General features: G+C 42.8%; 1 protein-coding gene across 7 annotated transcripts in view; it reads right to left on the minus strand.

The window, feature by feature from the left end:
- The window catches only part of shroom3 (shroom family member 3), a 480,123-nt gene that overhangs the window by 141,448 nt on the left and 312,766 nt on the right, over positions 1-25,909 (minus strand). Inside the window, exon 1 of one of the 7 annotated variants that reach the window (XM_068038376.1) lies at positions 22,382-22,473. The exons of the other annotated variants lie outside the window; for them this stretch is intronic. The gene's annotated coding sequence lies outside the window, so the exon portion shown is untranslated. Of the gene's footprint in view, positions 1-22,381; positions 22,474-25,909 lie in introns of those variants that run through there. 7 annotated transcript variants of the gene reach the window in all.

Here is a 25,909-nt window from a genome sequence, read left to right on the forward strand (position 1 = left end):
GTCTGAAGAGACCACGTCTGCTGATGAGGTCAAAGGCTTTGGTGAGATCAATGAAAGCAACGTAGAGGGGCATCTGTTGTTCGCGGCATTTCTCCTGTAGCTGACGAAGGGAGAACAGCATGTCAATGGTCGATCTCTCTGCTCGAAAGCCACACTGTGCCTCAGGGTAGACACACTCTGCCAGCTTCTGCAGCCTGTTTAAAGCGACTCGAGCGAAGACTTTCCCCACTATGCTGAGCAGGGAGATTCCACGGTAGTTGTTGCAGTCACCGCGGTCACCTTTGTTTTTATAGAGGGTGATGATATTGACATCACGCATGTCCTGTGGTACTGCTCCCTCATCCCAGCACAGGCAAAGCAGTTCATACAGTGCTGAGAGTATAGCAGGCTTAGCACTCTTAATTATTTCAGGGGTAATGCCGTCCTTCCCAGGGGCTTTTCCGCTGGCTAGAGAATCAATGGCATTACTGAGTTCCGATTTTGTTGGCTTTACGTCCAGCTCATCCATGACCGGCAGAGACTGGGCTGCATTGAGGGCGGTCTCAGTGACAACATTCTCCCTGGAGTACAGTTCTAGGTAGTGCTCAACCCAGTGGTTGAAACTGAACTAGAGTAGCCATATAAATACCGTGGCTACGAGAGCAGGTCAGAGGCTGGGAATCCTTCAGCGAGTAACACTTCCTGACTCCCCAATGCCTGTTCACCATCTACAAGGCACATGTCAGGAGTGTGATGGAATACTCTCCACTTGCCTGGATGGGTGCAGCTCCAACACTCAAGCAACTTGACACCATCCAGGACAAAGCAGCACGCTTGATTGTCACCCCATTCACCAACATTCACTCCCTTCACCACCGACGCACAGTGGCAGCAGTGTGTACCATCTACAAGATGCACGGTAGCTTAGACAGCACCGTCCAAACCCGCGATCTCTACCACCTAGAAGGACAAGGGCAGCAGTTGCATGGGAACACCACACCTGCAAGTTCCCCTCCAAGGCACGCACTACCTGACTGGGAACTACATCCTTCACTGTCGCTGGGTCAAAATCCTGGGACTCTCTTCCTCACAGCACTGTTGGTGTACCTATCCCACATGTACTGCAGCCGTTCAAGGCGGTGGCTCACCACCACCTTCTCAAGGGCAATTAGCGAAGGGCAATAAATGCTGGCCTAGCCAGCGATGCCCACACCCACTAACAAATAAAAAAAACACCAAAAAACGAGAACCACACAGTCCTTAGACTGAGATTTCTGTCAAAAGTATTACTAAACAATTCTCCAGTGTTTTATAACAACTTGATTCGTTAACTAACCACACAAACAATTTGATGGTAAAATTTTGACAGGAAAAAAAATTTACCACTTACCAATGTCCCCTTAAAAGGTCAATGTGATTAGTTGCATTGCTTACCCCTTGCTGGGATATTTCTGATTGAAGAAATTCAACCACACATGCCAAATGAAACACAAAGCAGGTGCATGCACACTTGATGATAACATTGTTCCCTTCTGCTCAGAATTTTAATATGTAAATGCCATAAAGAAAGCAAAACTCTTTTCACTTGATAAATCCCTGTGAAATTAGCTACAGATGACAGGATTTATCCACTGGGAAAAGGTTGTCAAATTTGACAAAGTTTACCATTAGCCAGCAACTACTGATCAAGACTTCAGCCATGTTGCAAGTGAAATAAATCTGCATATTTTTCAAGTTCGTCATAAAAATGCTTTGAAATGAATGTGGTGGGAGGTAGACTCAAACACAATGAAGAGAAATGCCATCTTAAACGAGCACTGACACCAAGAATTTTTACCTAGCAAGCCAGATACTCCTGCATATAAGCAGGGCTCAATTGTAGTGGGCTTGAGAATCGTTACAGTTGTGCAAAGGCAACATATTGTCACATTGGTGACCTCTATTTGAGTAGTTTGAGGATGGAGTCTTTATAACAAATATCTCCTTTCCAGGGAGCTTCTGGAGAATGCATCCATTTTGCTGATGGGTGGCACAGTGGCTAGCACCGCAGCCTCACAGCTCCAGCGACCCGGGTTCAGTTCCGGGTACTGCCTGTGCGGAGTTTGCAAGTTCTCCCTGTGACCGCATGGGTTTTCGCCGGGTGCTCCGGTTTCCTCCCACAACCAAAGACTTGCAGGTTGATGGGTAAATTGGCCATTGTAAATTGCCCCTAGTGTAAGTAGGTGGTAGGAGATTGGTGAGGATGTGGTAGGGAATATGGGATTAATGTAGGATTAGTATAAGTGGGTGGTTGTTGATCGGCACAGACACGGTGGGCCGAAGGGCCTGTTTCAGTGCTATATAAAGAAAAATTAAAAAAACACTGCTAAAGAACTATGAGGAAATATCGACCAATTCTGAACTAATGTTTCTGAGCAACTTGTTGTTGTGTGCCCAGCCACTGACCTGCTCTTTTAGGCATGCTGTTGATATGGCAAGGTCCACAAACAGCAATGAGTTAAATGACTATTTGATCTATTTTGGAGGTGTTGGTTGAGGGATTAATGTTGGCAAGGAGAAATGCCAGCTCCTCTTCAAATTGCACCATAGCATCATTTATGGCCACCTGAATAAACTTTTTTTTAATTTGTTTGGGGGATGTGGGTGTTGCAGGCTAGGCCAGCATTTGTTGCCCATCCCTAATTGCCCCAGAGAAGGAGCTGGTGAGCTGACTTCTTGAACCGCTACAGTCCTTGGGGCATAGGTACACCAACAGTGCTGTTGGGAAGGGAGTTTCAGGATCTTGACGCAACGACAGTGAAGGAACGGTGATATAGTTCCAAGTCAGGATGGTGGGGGGCTTGAAGGAGAATTTGCAGGTGGCGGTGTTCCCAGGCATCTGCTGCCCTTGTCGTGTTAGGTGGCAGAGGTCACGTGTTTGGCCGGCACAGTGGCGCAGTGGTTAGCACCGCAGCCTCACAGCTCCAGCAACCCGGGTTCAATTCTGGGTACAGCCTGTGCGGAGTTTGCAAGTTCTCCCTGTGACCGCGTGGGTTTCCGCCGGGTGCGCCGGTTTCCTCCCACAGCCAAAGACTTGCAGGTTGATAGGTAAATTGGCCATTGTAAATTGCCCCTAGTGTAGGTAGGTGGTAGGTGAATGTTGGGGATGTGGTAGGGAATATGGGATTCATGTAGGAGTAGTACAAATGGGTGGTTGTTGGTCGGCACAGACTCGGTGGGCCGAAGGGCCTGTTTCAGTGTTGTATCTCTAAATAAAAAAATAAAATAAAAAATATTTTAAAAATAAAAAAAAGGTGCTGTTTAAGGAGCCTTGGTGAGTTGCTGCAGTGCAGCTTGCAGATGGTACACACTGCTGCCACTGTGCGTGGATGGAGTGAATTTTGAAGGTGGTGGATGGGGTGCCAATCAAGCGGGCTGCTTTATCCTGGATGGTATCGAGCTTCTTGAGTGTTGTTGGAGCTGCACCCATCCAGGCAAGTGGAGAGTATTTCATCACACTCCTGACTTGTGCCTTGTAGATAATGGACAGGCATTTGGGAGACAGGAGGTGAGTTAATCGCCGCAGAATTTTTTTTAAATTCATTCATGGGATGTGAGTGTCACTGGCTATGCCAGCATTTATTGCCCATCTCTAATTGCCCTTGAGAAGGTGGTGGTGAGCTGTCTTCTTGAATCGCTGCAGTCCATGTGAGGTAGGTACACCCACAGTGCTGTTAGGAAGGGAGTTCCAGGATTTTGACCCAGCGACAGTGAAGGAACTGCGATATAGTTCCAGGTCAGGATGGTGCATGACTTGGATGGGAACTTGCAGGTGGTGATGTTCCCATGCAACTGCTGCTCTTGTCCTTCGAGGTGGTACAGGTCGCGGGTTTGGAAGGTGCTGTCTAAGGAGCCTAGAATTCCTAGCTCCTGACTTGCTCTTGTAGCCACAGCATTTATGTGGCTGGTTCAGTTCAGTTTCTGGTCAATGGTGACCCCAGGATGTAGATAGTGGGGGATTCAGCGATGGTAATGCCATTGAACTTCAATGGGAGATGGTTAGATTCTCTCTTGTTTGAGATGGTCATTGCCGGGCATTTGTGTGGCACGAATGTTACTTGCCACTTATCAGCCCAAGCCTGGATGTTGTACAGGTCTTTCTGCATATAGACATGGGCTGCTTCAGTATTTGAGGATTTGCGAATGGTGCTGAACATTGTCTAATCATCAGCGAACATCACCACTTCTGACTTTATGATGGAGGGAAGGTTATTGATGAAACAGTTGAAGATGGTTGGGCCTAAGACACTACCCTGAGGAACTCCTGCAGTGATGTCCTGGGATTGAGATGATTGACCTCCAACAACCACAACCATCTTCCTTTGTGCGAGGTATGACTCCAACCAGAGAAGAGTTTTCCCTCTGATTCCCATTGTCTCCAGTTTTGTTAGGGCTCCTTGATGCCATACTCTGTCAAATGCTGCCTTGATGTCAAGGGCAGGCATTCTCACCTCACCTCTAGAGTTCAGCTCTTTGGTCCATGTTTGGACCAGGGCTGTAATGAGGTCAGGAGCTGAGTGGCCCTGGCGGAACACAAACTGAACATCAGTGAGCAGGTTATTGCTGAGCAATTGCCGCTTGATAGCATTGTTGACAAACCCTTCCATTACTTTGCTGATGGTGGGGTTGGATTTGTCCTGCTCTTTGTGCACAGGACATATTTGGGCAAATTGCCAGTTATACTGTCTCATCCAAACATGGGTCTTCCAACAATGCAACATTCCATCAGTATTGGACAAAGGTTTCAGTCTGGATTATGTGCTTTTGTCCTAGAATAGTCATCAACCCATACTTTTTTGATTGAGAGACAAAAGTGCCTCCACTAAACCGAGCTTTTCAAGATACACACACATTTTATGGGACAGATCTTGTGCTAATCCGGAAGGTGGGTTTCGTTGGAGGGGGGCACCAGAGAATCGGAGCGGAACTGCCCGCCATGGAAGCTGATGCTGGGATTCCTGGTTCCGATCTTCCCGGGGGCGGGATCGGCTGCTGACGATTGGGGCCCTTAAGTAGCCTATTAACGGCCAATTAAGGGCTTCTTCCCACCGCCGCGCAGGAATCTCATGAGCAGTGGATGGGGCTTCCGCCACGCAGCGAGGACGCCTTGTAAAATGAGGTGCCCTCCTTGTGGGCTTGGGGGGAATGGCGTAGACCTCCTTCGTGGGCAATTTGTGACCAACGGAGGTCCTCTACTGGGAACAACTGTACCCCCCCCTCCCCCGGACCGAATGACCACCACCCACCTTCCGGACTGGCCCCCGGTGACCCTGCCTCACCTACGTGTGTTCCGGGGTTTCAGGACTGGGCCTGTGTCCGAGGACTCTGTAGTACTGGCAGTGGCCACTGCTCCCTTTAGCGCTGCTGATACTGCTGAGCTGCAGGCCCTCTGATTGGCTGGCAGCTCTTGGAGGCGGGATCCCAGTCCCTATGAAGTTTTTAAAGGGACTGGGATCCTGCCTCCTAAAACTTTGACCCCAAAAGACCGGAGAATTGCTTCGGGGGTCTGGAAAATGCAGAGGCGGGGTTCCTTCCACCCTTTCGGCCCAGCACCGGGAGCCCCACCTCCTGCACAAAATCCAGCCCTATATATGCGACGCACACACACTTACTTCAATTCTTATTGCTTTCTGCTGATGGCCACTCTCCTTCATTTAGAGATACAGCAGGATGAAATTATGGGCAGCATTTTCCCTCTGAGGCAGGAAACACAGGCTGGGACCGTTTTCAGGAAAACTCCAGTCAGCCTCCTTTGATTGGCCTCAATAAACTCTTAACAAGTCGTGTCAGTTGCCCACGGTGTGCAGGCGGTAGCCCTGCTGAACCCCATCCCACCTCTGCAAAAATGGCCCAGAGGCAGGATGGAACCGGGAAGCGTACACTGACCAGCGAGGCTAATTTTAGCTCCCGCCCACCTCCGTTCCTGGCCCTGGCAGGGGCTCAGAATCCTGCCCCATGATTCTGGATGCAAGCGTGAAAGGCGTGATTAATTACTTTTACCCTCATCCTTTCTAAACCATCCCCCCGACCCAAGAATAATGATGACAGTGGGCTAGTATGCAAAGTATAAACATGGTCAATGTTTTCTTGTAAAGTCAACCATTTGCTGGGTTTGTACATATACTGGATGTCAATATACCCACCACCTCCCCCATCTTTCCAAACAAACAGCATAGCTCTTTGATAGGATAACATTATTATTGGCAAAGAAAATTCTGGATAGGCAAGCGTTGCTTTCCTTACAGCAGAAAAGGCTGAGGGGGGGACCTGACAGAGGTATACAAAATTATGAGGGGCATAGAAAGGGTAAATAGGAAGAAACCTTTTCCCTTAGCAGAGGTGTCAATAACCAGGGGGCATAGATGTAAGGTAAGGGGCAGGAGATTTAGAGGGTGGTTGAAATCTGGAACATACTGCCTGAAGGGGTGGTAGAGGCAGGAACCCTCACAACATTTGAGAAGTATTTAGATGAGCACTGGAAATGCCATAGCATACAAGGCTACAGGCCAAGTGCTGGAAAATGGGATTAGAGTAGATAGGTGTTTGATGGCCGGCATGGACACGATGGGCCGAAGGGCCTGTTTCCGTGTTGTATAACTCTATGACTCTAAAATGGCACAAGTAAATCAAGTTTTATTGTACAAAACTATTTCCAGAGGCTTTTAACCAAAGCTTATATTACACAGAGGAAGGAGCAGAGAAGCTATCCTATTTCAGCCTTGGCACTCTTGCCTGAGTCAGAGGATTGTGGGTTCAAGCCCCACTCCAGAGACTGGAACACATAACCTAGGTTGACATTTCTGGGCATGGCTGAGTGAGTGCTGTACTAGTGAATGTGCCATGTTTCGGATGAGAGCTTATATCAAGGTGCTGTCTGCCCTCTCAGGTGGATGGGAAAGAGCCCATGGCACAAATGAAGAGCAGGGAAATTATTCTGGTTTCCTGGCCAACATTTATCCCCCAACCCACGTCACTGAAAAACAGATTATCTGGTCATATTGCTGCTTGTGGGAGCTTGCTATGCCCAAAATTGGCTGCCACTTTTCTGTACATTACACCAGTGACTACACTTGAGAAGTATTTCACTGGGGCAAAGCGCTTTGGAATGTCTTGAGGTCATGAACGGAGCCATATAAATCCAAATCCTTTCATAAAATCTTACAACACAGAAGAAGTCCATTTGGCCCATCATGTGTGTGCCAGCTCTTTGAAAGAAATGTCAAACTAGTCCCATTCCCCCATTTTTTCCCCCCAAAGCTATAAAAGTTTTTCTTTTCAAGCATATATCCAATTCACTTTTGAAAGTTACAATTGAATCTGCTTCCACCACACTCTCAGGCAGTGCTTTCCTTTCAGGCATTTCCTTTCCTTGGAATGTTATGTAAATCATAACTTGTTGGGGTTACTGAATAATTCATTTCATTGGGGCCCTTCTATTAGGCCATGAAATTAATTGTCTCACGTGCCAATCGCCATCCTGCCCAGAAGGTGCAGGCAATGAGCCTGCAACAAAATCTCAGCTTTGCCCAAAACCAATTCTGCCGCTAATTTAAGAGAGAAAAAGTCAATAGATCTAAGGCAAAGTGCAGTGCCTATTTCCTAGTTACAAAAAACAGAACACAGAAGCATTTATATCTAGTTACCTGAATACTTAACTTCATCCAACTAAACTGACCCAAATTTGGCAAGGTACACCACATTCATTTCCAACGACCAGTTTCAATTCAATTGAAAATGTATCATTTTAAGGAATTTACATTAACCTAGTAGTAATTTTTAAAAATAAAACATTAATACTCTATGGACCAAAGAACAATGCATTTTTCTATTGATAAAACCTTGACTTTGTTATATTTTGCATGAAGCACACAAATCCAAACACCTTATTTTTCTACTTCAAATGAAGTAACAATGACGTGGCTGGGCAGTCTTTGGCATTTCACTCTATTTGAAATAATTGGAGAAGAATTCCTTTTACCCCAGGAATTCATATTAGGTTGTGCATTGAAGCCTGCACATTATTTAGAAGTCAGTGCCCCCTTGCCATAGAGATTACTGGCAGCACATCAAAATTAATTATGAAAGAAGTTTTGAAGCTTAGAATTTGCCATTGAAGAATTACCAACTAAACTTTACAAGACAGGGTTATGCACAGAAATTGCACCAGTGACCAATCACAAAGGTATTTGACTGTAGCGAGCAACAATAAATCCAGCAAGAAACATTCAGCATCTCTTGAGCCGATTTTGCTTAATTTAGGGGTTTACACCAGTTACTGCAGATGATACTTGTTTATGGGGGTGCATGGGTAATGGTTTCTGAATGAAAGAAGAGACTGACAATTTTATTGTGGTCTTGTAGGAGTGAGGTGTCAAGCGCGAGGGCAAGCAATATATCATTTTTATTAGAGGTGCGAGTTCAAAATAGTCTCTTGAGGGAACGTTTATCTACTTCAAAGGGCAGTGATGACATTTACACTCATACAGCTCTGCCATTAACTCGTCTGTATGTTAATTATTGAGTGTACCATAACTGAACCAAAATTTACCAGTCAGTTTAATTTACGTCCAGCCACTTTCAAGGAGGAGCACTTGCTGCATATAAAATAAAGCAAAGTAAAGGCAATTTTACTCTTAGCACTCATCTAGTTTGACTCCCCATATTTTTGTGGACCTATGGTGAGGATAAGAGAGCTGGATTTAGCACTGTAAATGTAGTGGCCAATGTACAGATGCCATTGTCTCAAAACCGAACTACAGAGGCAGAATCACGCAGATCACCTCTCATCACCTTCTCCATTGAAATATTCAGGGTGTATAAGGGGCAGCTGATACAGCACCAAAGACAAATTTCTACTGGTAAAAAGATTATAGCATCTTAAAAATTACAAAACGTGTGCAAAAATGGACTGTCGAGCCAAAAGAATGGATGGCTTAAAACTCTATTGTCTTGTTTAGGTGCCTACATCTCCCAGATAAGACTGAGAATTCAGAATGGGGAGTTAAGACAATCACTTGAAGTTGGAATGGACTACTTATAACATGCTGCAAAATTTGCATGTTAATTGTAGTTGCAGAGCTGACTACATCTTTTTCCAAAGAGCAGACTTTTAAGCAACACACCTCTGTCCCCTCAACAGCTCAGACAATCAAGTGCACTGCTGAACCATACAGATCAGGCAAGTTCCACGTTCAATCCCTGACGTACAGTGAGTTAACTGATCTCAGCCAGGGTGGCAGTAAACATGTTCCTATTAGCCTGAGCCCCCTGGATAGGTGGAGAAATCAAGGTAAGTGGCTCAGGTGAAGACATGATCAGGATTAGCTGTAGTTAGTTCATAAACTGTTGCTGGCACATGAAGTATGGCTGCTACTGTTTTCAGTAACCACTGTTTCTAATATCTAAATTACGTCAGCTTCTCACTAGGCCACAGAAGACCACAAAAATGGCCCACGGGTCACTTGTTACCTGTAAACCTTGGCAATCTGGCTCACAAAGCCCATGCAACTCAGTCTTTGTGCGTATATTTCATGTTTAGTCAATTGCCTTGTTTGAACTTGTGGGCTGAGAGTTTCAGAAAACACTGTTCTAAGCAGCGTGACCTCATTGATGGACAAAATCTAAATCAGAAGACCAAAATCAGTTTGTATCAGCATTTTGAAATATATCCAAATGAATGCACATGGTGACCACTTAAAAGTTTAATTCGAAGAGCCCGCAATATGCACTGTGAAGTCCACTAGATATAAATCTTGGACACTATAATGTTTCACCATTCGTCCTCTTCAATAGATAGCTCGAAGGTTTCCAGTGACAACTCAGTCCTGTATGATCCTTTGAATAAAATGCTGAACTGAGTTCCTGCCTACTGAGTGGGCATGATATCTCCTGCCATCACTGAGAAAGGAACAGGGAGCTCTCCTCATGTATTGGTCATTCTTCTTCCCACAATCGACACCACCCTAAACAGACTGACTGTTGATTTATCGCATTGCTGTTTGTGGAATCCTACTGTGTTCAAAATGGCTGCCAAATTCCCTTTTGTGATAACAGCCCTGTATTTTAAAGTAATTAATTCTTTGTGAATTACATTTGAGATATTTCTGAGACCCCAAAGAAGGTGCTCTGTAAATTATTTTATTTCTTTAAATAGAGTATCATCGTTGTTTTGATGAGAAAGAAAGAAAAGTGCGAGAGGTTAGTGTCATTTGCATCCCTATAATATCATGCACAAGTGCCATGACAACACTATTGTAATGCTATAATGTTTGCATAGTATAAATGGATAGTCACTGAGTCATGTGCCTGCAAATAGAGAAAATACACCCTGACAGCAGCTTTCGATGGCAAGAATCCTTTTTTCCTTAAAAAAACAGCTAAATTACATTCTGTAAAGGCCTTGTACTGTCAGGCGGCTTGAAAATCAACACCTTTATTCAGAAAAATGTACAGATTTACTATTTACTAACATTTACTAATATTACTATTGGGTACCATTTACACAAAGATCTTTTTAAACTTGCTGGAAAGGTCCACAGTACCCGAATCTCAACTGAGCAAGTGTATTTCTATTTTTTTATTAATGTAATAAATACTTTGCTTTTCTCAAGTGAGAGTCAAACTGCCATTGCGTGCACTTTTCTAATCCTAACTTACAAAATGTAAGTGACACCTTTTTCCTGCACATTGTGAAACTCTCACCCCAGGCGGGTAACCGTGCGGACGACACAGTTCCCAGAAAGCTGATATGGGAATCATTTTGTGAGATGACAGTCTCAAAGAGCAAGGCTGGAAGATAACAGGCCCTGTGAAGAGCAAGACGTCTTCGCAGCTGCAAAATGCTCTGATCAGCTTACACTGATATTTTTCTTTTCAACGAGCTCTGAAAGATCAAACTGACAATTTAAATTAATGGTGACTACAACTGTGCCCAGAGCATGCAAATGTAATTTTACAGTCTTTTCAAGGACATTGTGAAGAAGAGCGGCTTCTACAAAGCAAAAGGATTCCCATCAACACAGTTTGCTGTTAAGTAACTGGGTGAGGTATTTTCCTCCCACATAAACTCATGAGGCTGAAAGAGACCTAGATTGTGCTAATCTCTAGTTCTAGTTCAATCTGTGAATTGCTACCTAATCCTTATTGGCTTCTGGCACCTCTTAGTATGTTTTCCTTGCTCCTCTACATGAAGGACACTCTGACCCTGGGCCTGACACTAGGAGGCACATGAAAACAACCACAAGTGATGGTCTGCCTAGCCCAGGCTTAGCCCTCTCTTCACTTTCAATGGTTTTATGACTGCCTGAAATGGGGAGGGAGCTATATAGCAGATTTTAACAAATTATTTTTTGTAATAGATGAGAAGATAGATTTTAATTAATGAAAACAGAGATACAATAGGAATGTATAATTACAGATTAATTTTGCAGTCTGTTCTGCCATCAAAACAGGTTAAGATACTTTACTTTTTGTTTTGTTTTATTTACTCCAGTAAATTCAGGAATGCTTGATTTACTGTGTGCAGAAAGAGTATTTAGTGGCTCCGCAGAGCAGTGCTCTTGGGGATCCTTTCTCCTGACACAAGGATTGTACTGAGGGCTAGCAGCTACTTGGATATGCAAATATTTATGTGAATATCACTTGCACTTTAAATCCTTTAATGATTCATTTGATATTAATATTCTAACTTAATGAAGCTCTAATATTAATACCATGTGAATCATTAAAATACATAGAAGCACATTTGAAACAATTCAAAGCATGCTCTTCACATGATCTTACCTTAATTTGCCCAGTTCAGTAAAATAAAAATGTTAGCATGCATTGCTACCGAGCAAACATCTTGTACAAAACCCTAGTGTACTTAGTAGGAATGATTAATGGGAGTATAGCACCACACAACTCCATCTATTCTAGTTATGTTAACCCTCTGCCTCCCCCAAGCCAAACCAATAAAAATAGGAAAAAATCCATGCATCTAGACAGTGCAATGCAATCAATAGCTTGACAGTAAAGCTACTTCTCTCCGTTAGCATGTCGGTTTCCAATTGGTGCAATGATCTACGTATCAATGCTCTCTTGGGTAGAATTACTTTCTGTAATACTGACATGCATTACAGTCCCTTTGTTTTTCCTATCCAGTTTGAAATTAAAGGTGAAATCTCAAATACAGCACATTGTGTAATGTTCACCCATTCACAAGGTGCCCATTTTGCTGCACTTTCGGAATAACCATCTCCACAATGGGCTACAATTTAATTCTTTAATTTGTAAATCCACACAAAAAAATAAGATTTTGCACCAATCTCTTGCTATGATATGCAAAATTGTACTCTTCTACTTAGTGAAAATGATCTTCATGCACTTGCCCTTGCTTAAGAGGCCTGCCATTATTCCCATTATCTTTCATTTTCCAATTGTGGTGGGTAACCTTAACTTTGTAAGGTCTTCCTTCCTTATAATTCAAATGAAAATGATTTTACTGACTTCAAGTCCACATTGATGAGTGTTTTCATAACCCATTTTTGCCATTTTTAAAGGATTTCATTTAGTATAAATGTGATTTCCAACGTTTGCACTTGTTTTAATTCATTTCCAGATAAATAAAGCTGCTACATTTTTTTTTAAACAAAGGTTAATTTGACAGAACACTGACACATAGCAGGACAAACTTCTTTCAGTCATGTGCTCAAAGAACTTCACTGGCAGACAAGCCACTGGAGTTTCTTTTGCATGCTTCATTGACTTCTCCCAGGGCTGTCCTTCAACTATTATGCTTTGCCTCAGCACCCTGCAATAGGAAAGCCGGGGATGGGTGGCAGTGGGGGGGGGGGGGGGGGGGGGGGTGATGGGAGGTGGAAGTATCCGGCAAGCTTCACCCCTGATTTCTATCCCGTGATCTCCTGCTGGGGGGACATATATGTGAGTGTGTGTGTTCATACGAATGTTTTAATAAAATTGCCTGATTTCAATTGTTCTCAAACTATTTCCTGCTGGCCCACCACAACAGACTCAGCCTCTCGCGTTCCTCTGATGCATGGCAAGTCTGCAGAAAAATAGTTCTTCTTCACTCGTTCCTCAACAATAACAGCAGCAAATTGCCTTTAATGTGGGAAGATGTCCCAAGGCACTTCAACAGGAGAATAATCAGACAAAAACTGTCAACGAACCAAAGAGGAAATATTGAGAGGGCGACTAATAGGTTGGTCAAAGAGGTGAGTTTTAAGGAGGGTATTAAAGAGAGGTGGAAAGGCTTAGGGATGGGTTTCCAGAACTTGGGACCAGGATGACTGAAGGCATGGCCTCCAATGGTGCAGTGAAGGGAATGAAGGATATATAAATGGCCAGAGTTGGAGAAACTCAAGAGTTCTCAGAGGGATGTAGGGCTAGAGGAGGTTAGAGAGAAAGGGAAAGGGTGTGACCATGGAGGGTTTTGAACATGCGGATGAGTAATTTAAATTTGAAATGCGGCTGGACTGGAAGCCCATATTGGTCAATGGACACTGGGGTGATGGGTAAGTGGAACTTGGTACAGGTCACGATATGGACAGCAAAGTTGATGGAGGGTGGAAGATGGGTTACCAGCCATGAAGGCACTGGAATAGTTGAGTCTGGATATAACAAAAGCATGGATGAGAGATTCAGAAGCAGATAGGTTGAGGCTGGGGCGGAGATGGACAATATTACGGAGGTGTGGCACAGTGGCGCAGTGGTTAGCACCGCAGCCTCACAGCTCCAGCGACCCGGGTTCAATTCCGGGTACTGCCTGTGTGGAGTTTGCAAGTTCTCCCCGTGTCTGCGTGGGATTCCTCCGGGTACTCCGGTTTCCTCCCACATGCCAAAGACTTGCAGGTTGATAGGTAGATTGGCCATTAGAAATTGCCCCTGGTATAGGTGGGTGGTAGGGAAAATACAGGGACAGGTGGGGATGTGGTAGGAATATGGGATTAGTGTAGGATTAGTATAAATGGGTGGTTGATGGTCGGCACAGACTCGGTGGGCCGAAGGGCCTGTTTCAGTGCTGTATCTCTAAACTAAACTAAACTAAAAAAAAAGGTGGAAGTCAGAGGTCTTTGTGCTCTCTCTTGCTCTCCCACATTTTCATCTCTCTCAATTTCACCACTCCCTTTTCTATCTCTCTACTTTTGTTGCTCCTTTCCCTCACTTCTCTTATATTACTCTCCTGTTACTGTTCAGGTTCCCTTTCTCTTACCTCATTGCCTCTTTTACAGATTTCTTTTGCTTCCGACAACATTGGAACTGCTGTAATGACGAGATGACAGTGAGAAGCATGAGGAAACTGAAGAAGCCAGACAAGTCTCTCAATTAGCCATGGCTAAAGTAAAAACTGACAAGTCCGACCAGAGTAAAAGTAGGCTAGGCCTTTCCTTGACCATCCGGGCAGTGGTTGCATCAGTGGATGATGGGATTGGGCTCTGCGGTGATTCCACCTCCTCCCAATGATAGAATAGTCTGGTAACACTTGCTGTGCAGGTACACACATGAAGAAGTGTTACTTGGAAAAGATATTGGAGGTTGTCTGTAGACCTCCCACAAGGAGTCAACAACTTTAGAAAAGAGCGGAAGAAAATTGAAGGTAAAAAGTACAGATGGGTTATGGAACTGCCAGGTTGACAGTATTGCCCAGCTCTGTGCTTGCCAATTATAATTACTTATTCCATCACACACTGCCTGACAAAAGGGAGATTTAAGTGGGACAAAACATCCCAAAGATTTAAAACTGTGCAACGTGCATAAAATACTGCACAAAATGTTAACTTCTGTAGCAATGAGGTAACTGGATATTACCAGATCATAATTCAGTCATACATGCATTAAACCATGCTAATTTAGGGTGCAACGTCAGCGCATGTGGTTTCTGTGTTTGGTCTTTACTTCAATTAGTTGGTTGGTAATACTTGATTCACAATGGGTGCCTGGTGACTGATGCTTCATTTAGAAAGTTTGCAGGGATATAACAACTATTAAACAGACTTGTTGCAACATGGATCAATCATCACTGAAAACAGATTTTACGCACTTTCATGGAAAATTCCAGCTGCCAGTCCTGAAGCCTGGATATCATCAAGGAGTCTTGTGCTGGTGTCCAGGGAAGATTTCACAGTGATAAGGTGCATCTATTGATGCCTTGGGTCGTGGTTACAAATAGACATAAGCAATTAAAACTTTGTATCTCTTTGTCATTGTGACCAATCTGTCAATACAAACTGAGGCAGTACATGGCTTGGAATAGAACATAGAATAGTTGGCAAAATTATTAAATATTTGCCAATATTTGGATTGCATTCTCTGAATTCCAAGTAGACGATTAGGTATTCAGAAATGCTGGACCACACTCCTTTTCTTTTGCTACCCAATTCGCACATGTGGATTAAAACATGACAACTGGAATTCTTTTTCTCCCCCATTCAGAGTCAATTCCACCTGCCATTCCTTTCCACAACACTTAAACTGCTGCACATTTATCTCTCCAAGGCAGACTGGAGCAACATTGTCCCTGTCTAAAATACACTCTGTTAGAAAATAAAATGATATTCTTCCCTTTATTTAGACAAATGCCTGATAATGGTTGCTATCATTGTATATGCATTCCTAAAATAAGTCAAAAAATTGTCTGGGTTGACCAATACTAGAGGAAATACCATAGTGTTTACATGAACTACTAATGTCACTTCTGACTGAATGGGGTCAACTAATGTCACTTTCAGCACGTCAAGTTCCAAAAGCATCTCAAATCAATAATTCTTTTGCACTGAAAGATATTTTGAGAAGGCCTTGAGTATGGTGGATAGGGGAATGCCTATGGATGTTGTCTATATGGACTTACAGAAGGTTTCACATGAGAGATTATTAGTAAATTAGCAAAAGTAAAAGTGCTTGGAAATGGTTGGGAGGTCGAAGACAGTGTGCAAGGATAAAGGGTTTGCTCTCTGATTGCTAGAATGTGTCAAGTGGTATTAGCTTGGAATCTGTACTGGCCCCTCAGCACTTCACCATATGTACTAACGATTTGGATGATGGAATTGAGAGTTGGATATCCAAGTTTGCAGTTGACACTAAGTTAGCAGGCACAGTATTGTGTGCGAATGGGAGCAGGAATTTACAAAGGTACATAGACTAGAATAAATGAGCAGGCAAAACTATGGCAAATGAAGATCAATCTGGGAAGTACAAAGTTATCCACTTAGGATCTGAAAAAGACAAAATTGGAATGTTTTAAACGGTCAGAGACTCGGAGAAGTGGAGAAGTAGGGGATTTATGTGCCCATACACATATATCACGAAAAGCTAATGAACATATAGAAAAAGGATTCAAAAGGGTGAATGAAATGTTGGTCTTTACCGCAAGAGGGTTGGAATTCAAAATAAAGCAGTGATATTTCAGTTGTATAGAGCCATGATCAGACTCCATGGTGTTCAGTTTTGAGCACCAAACCTCAGGAAAGATATACTGGAGGGGATACAGCACAAATTTACCAAAATGATACCAAGATTTGAAGGATTAAATTATGAGGATAGGTTGTAAAAAACATGGCAGTCTTCCCTTGAGTTCAGACAGTTGAGGAACCAATCAAAGTGTTTAAAATTAGAAAGGGATTAAATGGCAGAACAGACTCAAGGTCTAAAAGCACAAACTCACGCCTGGGTGCAGATCAATGGATGCCCCTTTTTTCTTTCCCTCCTTTCATGAAGATGTTGATCTCTCCGTTTTACAGGTGCTGATCTTCTATTTTCGTTGAATATTTTTCTCTCTCTCTCTCACACATGCACATGTAAACACACACACACAATTATTCAGCCAGAATCCTGGCTTATTTTTTCCTTTCTCTGGCCCATGGACTAACTCAGGTCCTGCTATTATGGAATCAGTGCCCGCCGCTGGAGCTGGAGTCTGGCGAGAGTTAGCAGGTTGAGGAAAGAGGAGAAAGGGCATGAGTTTGTGCTTCAGGGAAAGAAGATAAGGACGAGAAAGTTGGGTGAGGGAGTAATAACTGACCCCTGGATTCTGTGAGGGGAAAATTTGAGCTATTTATTTTTAAAGGTAGATCTTGGTTTGAAATAAATGTGGGACTCAAACCAGACTTTCTACTTGGAGTGTACCCTTTCTCATGCTGACTTATTTACAAGGTATCTTTCATTTTAAATGTGCTTAATGGTGCTTTTGGAAAGCTCCATAGGAACAGGACTAGGCCATTCTGCCCTGGAGTCTATTCTGCTATTCAATTAGATCATGACTGATTTAAATGGAGTACCTCAACTCCATTTACTCACCTTAGTTCCATATCTGTTGATACTCTTACCTTTTGTGGGATTGAATTCCAGATTTCTACTACCCTTTATGTGAAAATGGTCTTCCTGATTTAATTTCTATATGGGCTAGCTCTAATGTTAACATTATCTCCCTTTGTTCTGGATTCCACCACCAAATGAAATAGCCTCTCTGTATCTACCCTACTGAATCCCTTTCTAATTTTAAACACCTTGATTGGTTCACTCTTCAAGTTTCCGAGTTCAAGGGAATACATGCCATGTTTATGCAATAAAACAAAAATGGTTTCTGCCTCAGAGAGAAAACAGCAAAACTCATCAGTGGACGTTAATAATAAAACATCTGACTGCCATGGGATAACTGTGCTGCACTATTAAATTTCAGGCTTTAAACAGAGGCACTTCACTAATCAGAGGAGATTGATCAGAAATTACTCAAGTTAATTGACCATATTCTATATTTATGGGTGTTACTACTAACTAGGCACTTCTATTCGGCACAAATCTCTGCTGAATATTAAGGCTGTTAGATTAACATGACAGATTCGTGAGGTGTAACTGCAATAAAATCAAATCCTAGGATGCTACAGCACAGTAGCAAGGTATTTGGCCCATCACATGTGTCACGCGGTTTTCCTCCACAGGGATCACTTACTCTAATCCCATTATCCTGCTTGCTCCCTGTACTATTTTTTAAGTATGTATAATATTGTATTTATTTTGTATCTCATGTTTCATTTTTGCAGGCTTATAGAAGATGAAATGCAAATTTCCTATCTTCTTGTGGATATATTACTGTTCTTCATCTATTTAAACAAGAAAGAAAGACAAACTTGCATTTACATAGCGTTTTTCACAATTTCAGGATGTCCCAAAGTGCTTTACAGCTAATGAAGTACTTTTGAAGCGTAATCACTGTTGTAATGTAGGAATCACAGCAGCCAATCTGCACACAGCAAGCTCCCACAATTAGTAATGTGATAATGAATAGATAATCTGTTTCAGTCATGTTGGTTGAGAGCTAAACATTGGCCAGGGCAGAGTTGAAAACTCCCTGGTTTTGCATCGAAGCAGTGCCCCAGGATCTTTCATGTCCACCTGAGAAAGGGGGATGAGGCTTCAGTTTAATGTCTCACCTGAAAGGCAGCAGCCAGAATTTTGTGTTATATATTTTATGGTCTCACCCACTGGCAGGAAAAAAAAAAAATCGGTGGTGAGCCCACCTCCACTGGGCCTGGAAGCCATTTTACATGGCCAGGCCCTTAATTGGCTTTGGGTGGGACTTCCACCCCTTTGAGGCAGGAAGTCCTGCCTTCAAGAGTTGCCAGCCAATCAGCAGGCCAGCAGCTCTTCAGTCTCTGCAGCACCACCGGGAGCGGTGGCCACTTGCTCGAGAAGGGGAGGAAAGATGCTCCAATGGGGACGGCTTGTGTCACGGTAGGGGGCCCGGGGGGGGGGCGGGAAAGAGGACCCTCCATCGGGCACAGGAGGCTGCCAGGTTTTACTGGGCATCCTCCTGAGCTACTGAACTATCTTCCCGCTGCTGGTAATATTTCAGCGGCAGTAGGAGGAAGCCCTTAAGTGGCAATTAATTTGCCACACAAGGGCCTTAATTGGCCTGGGGCAGGTGGGCTATTTGCCACTGCCGCATGTGAAATTGCAGCGGGCAGGAAGGCAATGGGAACAACACCACCCCCCCTCCCCCACACATAATCTTACTCCCCGCCTCCAGCCCGCTCCTGCAGGGGGCGTCAAATTCCAGCCAGCATCTCTGTCAGTGCAGTTAGATACTGCACTGGAGTGTCAGTCTAGAGAAAAGAATAGTTTGTCAGGTAGTGCTCAGCAGATGGCAGAGCTATGGCGCACATGTGCATGCAGGTAGTTATATATTAATGAAAAATTTACGTTTACACCAACACAATCAACTCTTTACCGTTCAGTTTCCAGGATAACAATGGGCCCATTATTGCCTTTGATTAGTTTCATTATGCATGGCTCTTTTCCCTCAAAAATATAAGTACTTCAAAGGAATCTTTTAAGGCTAGCCGCTGGAGAGCTTTTTATTCTAATATCTATTCCCAAAAGCTGTCTTTGTGATAGATGTAAAAAAAAGCACAAACCCACTTTTATGGCAACTTCCACATTTTCAAAGGGTTATTTTTGTCTTACACAAGAAGTTACCAAAATGTAGTGAGAAATGATTATGAATCGTAATAATAGTTGAGGAACTATAAAGCTTGCTCTATGACAGATCTCACACAGTGGGTACAATGCCTGTAGACATGTGAATTTGCAGCAGTGCCCAACATAATTCATGGCACGGGACAATTTTCAGCCTATGTTATTTCAAGAACTGAGCTTGCTTCAACACTCCCAACTGAGCTTGCTTCAACACTCCCCACTGAGCTGATGTTGACTCTCACATAGGAACAAAGGAATTTGGCCCTTTGAGCCTGCTCCGCCATTCGATAAGATCATGCCTGATCTGGTTGTGGTCACAACTCCCCTTTCCTGTCTGCCTCCCATAACCCTCGACTCCCTTGTCTATCAAAAATATATCCAACTCAGCCTTGAATAAATTCAATGCCCCAGCCTCCACTTAGTTGATCTTTGACAGAACAGTGGTAGAGGTATCACAACTGGCCTGTGTTTTTGGGCTTGGGAGAAGAAAGAAGAATAAAAATTAGTCAGGGCTCTCAATTTTACTTGCTATTCATAGCACCTCAGGTGGCCATTCTGCCCATTGTACCTGTGCCAGCTCTTTAAAAGAGCGACTCCCACTTTCCTGCCCTTTCCACATAGCCCTGCAAGTAAGGTGCAGGTGTTGTGCTGAATAAGGACAAGATTGGGTTCTCCTGTGATGGTCAAATAGCCTGTGAAAGCTCACTGTCTTGTATCACACATGTAGAAAGGCAAGCTACCAGTGACCAGCATCCACACAACTCTGTGCACTCCAGGATGTGTTCAGGAGAGTTGTGGAGAATATTGGGGGGGGGGGGGGGGGGAGAATACAGGCAGTGTTGCTCTTGTTTACCTTTCAGAATATATTAAATTAAGCTTGCTCCCCTTTTAATGCATGACAGTGATGCTGAATGCTCTAATCATTTGCTGTCTATTCTAAGTACCTTTTCTCAAAATGAAATCATTCCAGAGAGGCTGTTGCCATGAAGCTCCATGGATCACAACAGATGGTAGTGAGCTTTGTTCAGGGGGATCTGCTCTGAAGCCCTCCACTCGAGCATGCCACTAGCATTCTTCACATGCCTCAGGTCGAAGTTTCATTGCTGTGAGTCTTGTTTCCAAGACAATCTACCCATATTGAGCTACACTTTGGCCTCTTATTAAGGCACGACACAATTCTCTGGATGGCACTTTATAGAAATTTCTTCCACAAGAATTTGAACTTTGCTGTCTCCACTCCCCCAGCCAAATGCAAAGCCTCACTGAGAATACAATACATAAAGCAGCATTTCAAACACCTATTTTTATAATTAGAACGTGCTAATTTATTTCATGAAAGTAGTGTTATGAAAGGATATTTCTTGACTGTAGAATGCAAAATTCAGAATCAGAACAGATTTTAACAAAGTACACGAAGGAATGTGTTTAGTGGTATTCTATTTTTGACCTGTGAGTTGGCATGGGTACAGATACACTGGGCCAGATTTTGCTAAAAAAACTAAGTGTGTAAATAACCTAGGCTGTTATGAATTTGTAATTTGGCCAGCAACTTCTTGTGAGGGAGAGATATCCTGTGAAACATAAATCACCACAAGTTACTGCTGATTTGCACCAGTCCATTGTTAGCTTTGTGAAAATGGCATCTCATGCTTAGGGGACAGTTTTATCCTGGTGGCAGGGACATCCGGAAAAAGTGATGGCGAGATCCCTGCATCGTCTCTTCTCTGGAAGACCCGCCGCATCTAGTGCCAGTCAGGCACTTAAGTGGACAGCGATGGGCCTTCCACAGGATCAAGGGCCCATTGCCAGAAGCACCACCCTTGGAGAGCTGCCAGCTAATCAGAAGCCGGCAGCAGCAGCAGTAGCTGAGTATTTCTAGCATTCATAAAGATATACAGCACTGAAACAGGCCCTTTGGCTGACCGAGTCTGTGCCAACCATCAACCACCCATTTATACTAGTCCTACATTAATCCCATATTCCCTACCACATCCCCTCCTATATTAATCCCATATTCCCTACCACCTACCTACACTAGGGGCAATTTACAATGGCCAATTTATCTATCGACCTGCAAGTCTTTGGCAGTGGGAGGAAACCAGAGCACCCGGCGGAAACCCACGCGGTCACAGGGAGAACTTGCAAACTCCGCACAGGCAGTACCCAGAACCGAACCCGGGTTGCTGGAGCTGTGATGCTAACCACTGCGCCACTGTGCCGCCCATTGTCTGTCTTTATTTCAGATTTTCAGCATCCAGCACAGGTACAATGGTTCGAGTGGCCTCCTTCTACACAATTCTGTGATTAAGTAGGAAAAAACTTGCAGCTTCATAACTATCACATGGGTTTCAAACTATACCTATAATGATGTATAAACAGGATTTTCTGTTGCTGTTGGTGTGGTAAGAATTGGTCTCCTAATTTCTGACTTTCTGGGTAAGGTAAACACCAAGCCCAGCTTAAAATGGTATGAAACATCAGTCACTGGGCTTCTCCAGGCTGTTTACATGTACCTGTTAACAGACTGCTCAAAGTGCCTTCAGCAGAGGTCGTAAGTGATTGCCTGCACTTTCCTTCCATCTGCAAATGATGAGTGAATGACAAGGGAAATAGAAGAAACCGACTTATAGTAAAAAACCCAACTGTGCTTTCAGAGAGCTCAAATAAATATCTTGCATGTTAGAATGCCCACAGAGAGCAATTTATATATGATGAAACAGGAAGGTACTTACTAGATAAAATAGTGGATTGATTTCAATTCAACAGACTAAATCTATTACTAAACAGGGAAGAGGTCAGCTCTGATCTTCACATCAAAAGATTGACCAGAATGAACTCTTAATCCTCCTGACAATTTGTTGCAGGAAACGAAAAAGCACCGTTGAGTACATACCTCAGGCATGGCACACGAGTCAGTGGTAAATGCAGAGAGATATACTTCTACCATCTCAGCCAGAACTGCAGGCTTTCCAGAATGATTAACCAACAAAGGAGTTGAAGAGCATGCTGTAAAACTATGTTTCAATACAAGAAAGGCTTCCCTAAAACAAGCAAGGCACAAGCGATCTCAACGAGGGTGCCTTGCAGCAAGGAAGTGTTGAACAGACAAACAGAAAGGTGGCTCAAATTACTTTCCTCCTACAAGCCAATCGCAACCAAATTAACCTGAAACTATGAAGTCACAGAGTGCTCTCAGACACTGATTGCCAGTTTCTGTGTGAAAGAAAATAACACCTGATAGCCAGGAAACTTAGCAAAATACTTACACATTGCCAAAAAAAAAATTAGAATAGTGGCTTCAGGCCGTTTAAGCAAAACATTTCCTCTAAATCACTGCTTTAGACTTATTAAATATATTAGTTTCTTTTTAAGCTTCCTTCCTCTGCTGTAAAACTCCTCCCCTCTTTCCTGCACATGAACATATTAGTAATACCTGTTCCTTTCTCTACTGGCATATCTTAGGGTGATGTGGTGGGAGTAATTCGGTGGTCACTGCAGATGCGAGCATAGTTCAGCAATTAATGCAGCCATTACAGAAAAAAGATTCTGAAACCTAAACCAGCAGTCGTAACTCATGACCAACAATCACTTCTCTGCTCAAATCATTTATTTTCAGTCATTGCTTTTCCTATTAAAAAAAACATATAACTACAAGCTATACTTCACGTATCATAAACTATACTTCAAATATTATGATCTGGAATACACTACTTGAATGGATGGTGGAAGCAGGGGAGTAGGGCTAATTGAATAACTCTTTCAAAGTGCCAGCACAAGCACAAAGGGCCAAATGGCCTGGTTGTGTGTGGTTTGATTCTATTCCAATTGCCACGTAGCAACTTCTATTGTTCAAGATCACTGGAAAGAGGAAAAGCATGGCATGTGACAAGATAAATTTTAACTATTTTGTTAAATAAAAAGTTTAGACAGATGAGGCTGTGGTGGTGGGTCACTACAATTCCCTGGCTAGCAAGGGTAAACAGCAGCTAGGGGTCCCTCTCCTGAATGCTATCCAGTGACCCCCGCCAGAAGTGCATCGTGTGGAGGTTGGGTGGGAGTAAGATTGGGCATGGCTACGATGCCCCTCAGAGTCAATGACGTGAACTGCAGATTCCCACAGATGATGCATGACTTGTTTGAGTTAGGGACAAGAGGAGGCCAGTGCCAGTGGAACTGCATGCCTGCTTCATCCACACTTCCAATAGAAGAGGGGCAAAAAATGAGACTTTTTTTCCCGCCCAGAGAAAATTAAACTTCATTAATCTACTAGGATAGTATACTTGCAGCACAGTTGTGAAAACTCCAGGGTTGGGTTTGGTTTTTAGGATAGCGAATCCAGAAGTCTATGCATAAGGCACCATTTTCCCATAGATCAGCCATGTGAAATCTTCATTCACCCCTGAGTGAATCTCTAGCCTCTGAGCTGTTGGGCCATAGGAACTTTGCACAGCTTCACAATGACTCTGTGGACACTGAGAAAATAAAACAGCTCACAACTGGATGGAAAAAATCATATTCCAAACAGTTAGGAAGTAAGTACAACTTAATTTGGGATCGCTACGACTTAAATCGTCCCAACAGAATCCAACCCTGCTGCTTTACTATGGAAACAGATGATAAGTGAGCTTCATGCATGAACTCTGCAGATGTAATTACTTTGACTAAAAGTTTCTGAAAAATAAATAACTGAGCTCTACTGAGGTATCATCCATTGTAATCACCTCCAAAGAAACTACTCCCTGAAGAGTGGGAAAGGCCCTTTTGCTCATACAGATAACATGAGAGTTAGGAACCAGTCTGCTCTCATATCAAGAAACTTTACATAAATATTCTTTTGAGAGACATTCTAGTCCCCTGCTACAAGTAAAACAAATATTTTTAAAATCCTACATACTGACATAGGCAAGGGGATTTTAAAACACATTCTCATTACTGGATGCACAAAAGGGCAGTAAAGCAATCCAACAGAACAACTTTTGCAAGCACATTCAAACGCTGGCTTTTTAAAAGTGGATGAAACATTATCTACTTACTGTCAATGTTAACTCTGTACAGAAACTGTATCCTATGCGTAAATAATGTAATATTCACATAAGTATTATAATAGGATCGCGCCAAAAGCATTTATTGCAAAAGACAGTCTTTAGGAATTTGAATGAACCTTATTAGCTGCCTTCAAAAGACAGTGTAAAATGTATTAGCATATGTATCATGGCATTCCCCAGGGTATAATATACTTGGTGAAAATTTTCAGAACAAAAAAAATTCTTTCAAATGAATCAAATGAAGGATTAAACCCTTAACTGCTACTTATATAACACCATCTCCAATCCACATATCAGTTGTGACTCAAGCATGATGATCACACATAAATTTGACATCACCACATTAATGGTGTGAAAAACACACAGAGAAAATGACATTCATACTCCTGAATGTCTGCTTGTAACTATGAAACGGAAAATAAAGATTGTAGACAAAGTTTTACAAAATGTATTTCAGTTGTCAGACTAACTTAATTCGGCTTTGGTACAGAATTAACATTATATTAGGAGAACCTTGTATTTGCTCAATTTCACTATTCAATAAGTTAAACATATTTATTGGGTAGTCAATTAATTGTGAACTACTATCCATTTTGGGTCACTTTTAATCACTGACAAGGTATCATCATACATGAAGTTAATTTTTCCTTCTATATTTTAAAACTGAAAGACATTTGGCACAGTCGGGTTACTGGATTGAGAGGAATCTTCTGCTGGACAGGCACATTCAAACACCACATCACAATGAGCACAAAAACATTTTCTTTTTTTCCTCCTCTTCCCACTAACACTTCCTTTAAAATGATTTGTAAACTCATCAGCAGATCTTATTGTCAGCAACAATCGGAGTACAATTACGTCAGGGCTGCCTGCAACAATCCATCTATTCATTGCTACCTGGTCCCTTTGAGAAAGCACCTCTGCTTTCATCAGGTGTTTCCTGCTGTTGAATGGAATTCCTGTGTCAAAACCTGCTTCCTGATCTGCGAGTGAAATTGAAGAACACCTTCTCCCCTCAGAGTCTGTCAGCTTTACTTCCATCAAAGGACACAGCTAGAATATTTCTAGAGATAAATAGCAGGTACAGAAGGATGCAGTAATTGCACAGGTTATTATATAGATTTTATCTTTCAGATGAATCTCAAAAGGAGGACCAGGTGTGAGCAGGGTCCTTGTGCTATAGATATAAAGTCCATTCATTGGCCACCTACTTTATAATACACCATCAAAAATGAGAAAATTATATAGCATATAAGCAAAATACTGTGGATGCTGGAAATCTGAAATAAAAACCGAAAATGCTGGAAATACTCAAATCAGGTCAAAAAATTATATTTTGCATTTAGATCTTCACTGAGCAACACATAACAGAAAAT

The sequence above is a fragment of the Heterodontus francisci genome, chromosome 1, assembly GCF_036365525.1.
Source record: "Heterodontus francisci isolate sHetFra1 chromosome 1, sHetFra1.hap1, whole genome shotgun sequence".
NCBI classification, from domain to species: Eukaryota; Metazoa; Chordata; class Chondrichthyes; order Heterodontiformes; family Heterodontidae; genus Heterodontus; species Heterodontus francisci.